Below are 6,000 nucleotides of genomic sequence, written 5' to 3'. Positions count from 1 at the left end.
AGCAGATGCTCTGCCTCTGAGCCATGACCCCTCCCCCAGATCACTGTCTTAAACACACTGATCAGAATATAATGTCTCAGTTATGGCCAATATGAACTAAATGTTTTTGCTTGTATATGGCACTTACCAGCAAAATATAATTGCTGCCTCTGTGTTGTAAGGGGCAAGAGAATGGGCTGTGCTTAGGAAAACCACCAGAGAGACACATATACCAATCCTGTACCCTGCTGGATTTTTTCCCCCTTTGCCCCATAAAATTCAGTGAAGTGTATTCTACTCTTTTTTTGACATGAGGAGCAAGAGACTGGATTACATATAAGGAGAAACGTTGCTGGGAATACCACTCCCGCTCCAAGACCTTGTGGGTGACAACAGCTTGGCTCCTATGAATTGCAAGTAGGAGCTGCATTTGGTCATGTGGTTGTTTCTGCTGCCTCTTCCTCCCGTGATCCCACCAGAATTGATGCTGGAGTTCAGGGGGTTGTGTGAACAAAATATCCCGTGGCATGGGGCTGCAGTGAGGAGGGGAAAGTTATACCAAATATCCCTCTTGTGCAAATAGAAAGTTGCTTCCTCCATCAGTAGCAGAGACAGGGAAGTACCATCTGTTTTCTCCCCAGTTCACTGCAGCCCCTGTGCCATGTAGCATTTTGTCTCTGTGGCTCTGCTTGACTGTCCAGCAGCAGCTTTTTTGGGATCTCTGGATCGTGCAGGGGTGGAGATGAGGCGAAAAGATTGGCTTTTGTGAGCACCATTGCGCTTGTGGTTTGTAAGATCCAAAACCGTGTCTGAATTGGTGGTGGCCCACATCGTTTTCCTGGTTGCAGTTAGATGAAAAGACAACTGTTCAAACCAGCCACCAAAGATGTGGCTGCATCCAAAAGCAAGTTGAAGGCTTCTTTCTACCTTACTAAAAGTTTTGGGTAGACATAATTAGTGTTTGGCTGGAAAGCGAACAGAATGTCAAAGGGCCAGGTGCAGGCTCTTTAGTTGGCTGCATTTTAAAGCCAATTTGTAGCAAACAGACTTCACAAAGTCTATAACTCTTGTACAAGTTTACACTTGTGGCTTTAGCAGAAAATGTTGAAGCAAAAAAAGAAAAAAAGAGCAGATAAGGGAACAAGCCAACACAAGCAAGAACTGTACATACACACTTGGAGCAGGCTAATTAAAATAAAATATTTGCTGCTATAATAACAAATCTAAAATAAACCCTACAGTGATTACTAATTTATGTCACTAGAATATTTGGTCTGAGCTGTCAATATGATAACTTTAGAAAATACATATATTGCTGGGTTCTGTATCTTTTCTGTGTGTGTTCATCCTATGTATTTAAGTAATTTTTAGCTTTGAGACTCAATGCTATAACAAAGCCTGGAAGTCAGGGCTCTCTGCGTAGTAGGTTACTGGGACTTCTTCAGATTTATCAGCCTAAAAATAGAAATACATCTGATTTCATTTGTGCGTGACTCACATTACATTTTCTAATTCATGAACATGAAATTGGAGCTCAGCCGTGGACTTATACTTTTTAATACCCTTCTTCAGTGGAGTCCTAATATTCTGTTGTGTTTAGGTATTGTATTCTTTTAACTTAAAAAAAAGTAGGTTGTGATGAAGCTCAAGTTTCACTTCAAGGCAGAAGAGTCAGCAGGGCAGAGATCCAGGGCACTTTAATCTTCAGAAACAATAGGAGCAAAATTGTTCAAGACAGCTGGCAGGCGAAGCAGTTTCTCTAGATTCTTTTTTTTGTCAGGTTTGTTCTGACAAGAACTTATAAACAAAAAACATGAAAAGTTTTGTGACCCTTTAAAGACTAACAAACATATTGCTAGCAAGGCAGGCTTTCTTAGGCAAAATTATGATAGACCACCATAAAGTCTCTCCTGATCGTGAGTGTCAGGGATAGAACAAAAGAACTGCCGTGTTCCTTGGTGGCCATACACTTTGAAACGCCTTGTCCATCAAAGCTAGTGGGGAAGGGCAGAGAAACAGTTTGGAATTCGTTTGCAGTTTATCTCATTCTTTCTAGATTCCGAGATAGTAAGTTTGGAGTTGTGGTAAAGGTAAAGCAACCTTGAAGTGCAAGGGCTCTCCTTGGGAATTTGAAGAAGGGTTCTGCATTTGCTACCTTCAAGGGAGTACCTATTTGCTTTCACTATGTTCTGCCTGTATATCTGTAAACATAATTAATATGATGACATCTCATTCAAAGGAAACTGAACCACGTAGAACTGCCACCGGTGCATCTCATTGAGTTTTCTTAGACCACAGTCTATTTGTATTTGTTGAAATGGATTCTGGCTTATAAAACTTCAGCTATGCTGAGTTCGATCCCAATGGAAGTTGGTTTCAGGTAGCTGGCTCAAGGTTGACTTAGACTTCCATCCTTCCAAGGTCAGTAAAATGAGTGCCCAGCTTGCTGGGGGTAAAGGGAAGATGACTGGGGAAGGCACTGGCAAGCCACCCCGTAAACAACATCTGCCTAGTAAACGTCGGGATGTGACGTCACCCCATGGGTCAAGAATGACCTGGTGCTTGCACAGGGGACCTTTACCTTTTTATGCCCTGACCTAGATAGTCCCAGGCTAGCCTGATCTCATCAGATTTCAGAAGCTAAGCAGGGTCGGCACGGCCTAGTGCTGGGGTGGAAGACCTCCAAGGAATGACGTGGAAACAGGCAATGGCAAACTACCTCCGAATGTCTCTTGCTTTGAAAACCCCACCGGGGTTGCCTTAAGTCAGGTGTGACTTTATGGCAAAAAAATATATCTGTTTTATATTCTTCAAGATGCCCCAAGACTTTTGTGTTTGCTGCTAAAGACTGATGTGGCTACCGGTGAAATTTGTGAACAAAGGCACCTCTGTTTCAATGACTAGATTCATAGGAAGTGTATCCTGATGGTCCATGCCAGGTTTGGTTGGCAGGAAACAGCACATCACACCTGTCATGTGGACATGAGGGCTGAGGAACAGAAAATTTTATTGACTGTTAATGTAAACCCTGCATCCTACCTATACTACTATGTACCACTGGTTGAGAACAACTGGGCTAGAGCACTCACTATAATATATAGGAAATTGGAACATCTAGTGTACTTTCTCTCACAAATAATATGAGATCTCTTGGTGAGAAACCCCAAAGGAGCATGAAGGCTTAGATGTGCAGGTGTGAACCCCACTGCACAAGCATATTGAAACATTATAAATAGCAGAAATAGCAGTCGTAACTTCATCTCCATTGCATGTATTCCAGTGCATAAACATTCATAATTCAACTGCCCTCAAAAGCCACCTTAAACAATGCCTCTAGATCTGTGCTTAGGTGGAAATTTTCCTGATAAACTCTGGGACTCTTCCAAAATACAGGTACCAGGGCTAAGAAGGACCATTCTTGAACCATGACAGATCTACTAGAAGAGGAAGCCCCGGGAAGATCTAAATTCGATGATTTATGAGGGTACTCCTAGAAACACAATTCCAAGACTCTTGCCTCCCCTCCATTAGCTTGGGCAGATCATGTATCTATGGGGATAGCCTATTGGGTCTAATTCTTCAACTGGAAATATTTGTGTCTTGGGCTTTGGCACTTCCAATGCCAGGTCTCCTGACTACAAGAAGGTAATTGACTACTCCAAAAATTCTTGTGAAGGTTAGAAATCTATACAAAATCTCTAATTCTAATAGGGAAAAAATACGGTACAGTTAGGATCAATTTACACTTTCCATATATACTGAGTAACATTTTTTTCCCAGACAGTTTTCCGGTTTTATTGTAATTATGAGATGGGAAGCAGCTACTGCTGCTTGCAAATTTGTATTGACAAACCATTGGCCATTTTCATGCATCTAACCATGCAAGCCTAACCAGAGTTATGTCCTTCTCAATCCATTGAAGTCAATGGGCTTTAAAATACATAATTCTCTTTAGGACTGCACTGTAAATACATTTGTATCTGCTTCATTCCTGGTCTGTAAGCCCGAACATTATATGCGCGGTTTCACTTTTCCATTTTTGCCTCACAGACACTATTTGCATCTACAGAGCTATGAATACGAGCCCTTAATCTTCAAATGTTGTATCTTCATTGCCTGGAGACTGAAGCCCAGGGCTTTTGAGGCAGCATGCTTGCCTCTCAGCTTGTCTTTCTCACTCGAGGGGGCCCAGCTCTGCAAAGAGCATCTTCCTGCCGATAATTGGACTTAGTCACGCATGCAAAGTTACTCATGTGCACTACAGTGTGTCAATATAATATCGTACTCTCCTTATGAGCTCGCTGTAATTATGCAAGAATGACAATGCATGCTACAGTGTCCTGCCCTACGCTTTTATAGCTGTCATTTCTGATGGGGGGAAAGTAGTAATTACAGCCATGCCATCCATGTGCATATATTACGCTTAACGGAATTGACTAACTACATATGCTCCTGAGTTTAACATTTCCTGACCTGTAAGTGCTTAATTGCACAGTTAGTGATGTTCTGTGAAAATTAAAATGCACACACACATACACACACAAGAAATGGGCAATATAGATGAGAAGATTCTTTTTGTTTGTTTTTTAATTAAACATTGCATGGTCTTGCCATACATTACCAGCAAATAACGCTGGGGTTAAAGACTGCTAAACTCATTACAGTTGGTGACAGAGTTCCTCCCTCTTGAGTCAGTCTAAGACCACGATGTGGCAAAATCATGTGGCTTGTTACTAGTCCAGCAAGTGTATACAATGACGGAATTATTAGGGCGCCATTTTAAATTAACCTTTTAATGTTTTAATGTTAATATCGTCATATTTATATACGTTATATGTTCCATGTTTTAACTGATACATGATGTAAATAATATTGTTAGCTGCCCTAAGCCCGGTTTAGGCTGGGAAAAGGCGGGGTAAAATAAATAAATAGCCTAATCAACAGATGCTACATCCTGGTGGATTGCACAGGTGTAGATCAAGAGGACATGGCAGAAGTGTGGTAAGATGATCTGCGTCTATTCCTATTACTAGATATAATATCATAATATTCTGTTCTGATATCTTGTAGAACCTGATAGAATGGGATTGCAGCTGATGGACTGTGTAGTAGAACAGTGTGTTATTCCGGTGATATGTGCCTGGGACACCCTAGGAGCAGATACTGTAGTCTATAATTCATTCCAGCACATTTACTTCTCATGGGGACTTTTGTCCTTCACTGGTCCTTTGCTTCTTTCTCTCACTAGTGCAAGGCACTTCCTGGATTCAAGTACTTGAAGGGCTGTCATATAGAGGATGGTGCCCCAGAAGGTTGGACCGGAACCAACAAGTTGAAATTAAATCAAAAGAGTTTTCGGCTAAATATCAGGAAGAACTTTCTGAAAGATCAAGCGGTTCCTCAGTGGAACAGGTTTCCTTGGGAGATGGTGGACTCTTCTTCTTTGGAGGTTTTCAAGCAGAGGCTAGATAGCCATCTGACAGCAATGCTGATTCTGTGAACTTAGGCAGATCATGAGAGGGAGGGCAGGAAGGGTTGCATCAGTGGTTGGCTCTTGTGGCCCCTTCTTACATGCCCAGGGTAATGCTGATCACCACTTTGGGGCCAGGAAGCAATTTTCCTCCAGGCCAGATTGTCCAGGGATCCTGGAGGCGTTTTTTGCCATCTTTTGGGCATGGAGTAGGGGTCACTGGGGGTGTGGGGGGAGGTAATTGTGAACTTCCTGCATTGTGCATGATTTGGACTAGATGATCCTGGTGAATCCTTCCAATTCTGTGATTCTATGATTGTCAGTGTACATCTTCAGGATTGGCATGCTAGATTAGGGAGGATGCTCCGTTAGAAAAGAAATGTTTCTGAGAAGCCATCAGCACCCAAAGCATTCAATACCTTCAAGAAACCTATGTTCCTCATTCTCATGTTCAACATGCCTAAGGTGGGGGTTCATGTACTAATGATATAATCAGTCCTGGAAACCTCTTGGGTTGGTTTGTGTGTGTATGTATTTGGCTCAATATCTTT

This window comes from Euleptes europaea, chromosome 15 (assembly GCF_029931775.1).
Source record: "Euleptes europaea isolate rEulEur1 chromosome 15, rEulEur1.hap1, whole genome shotgun sequence".
Taxonomy (NCBI): Eukaryota; Metazoa; Chordata; class Lepidosauria; order Squamata; family Sphaerodactylidae; genus Euleptes; species Euleptes europaea.
Note: the sequence above shows the minus strand (reverse complement) of the source record.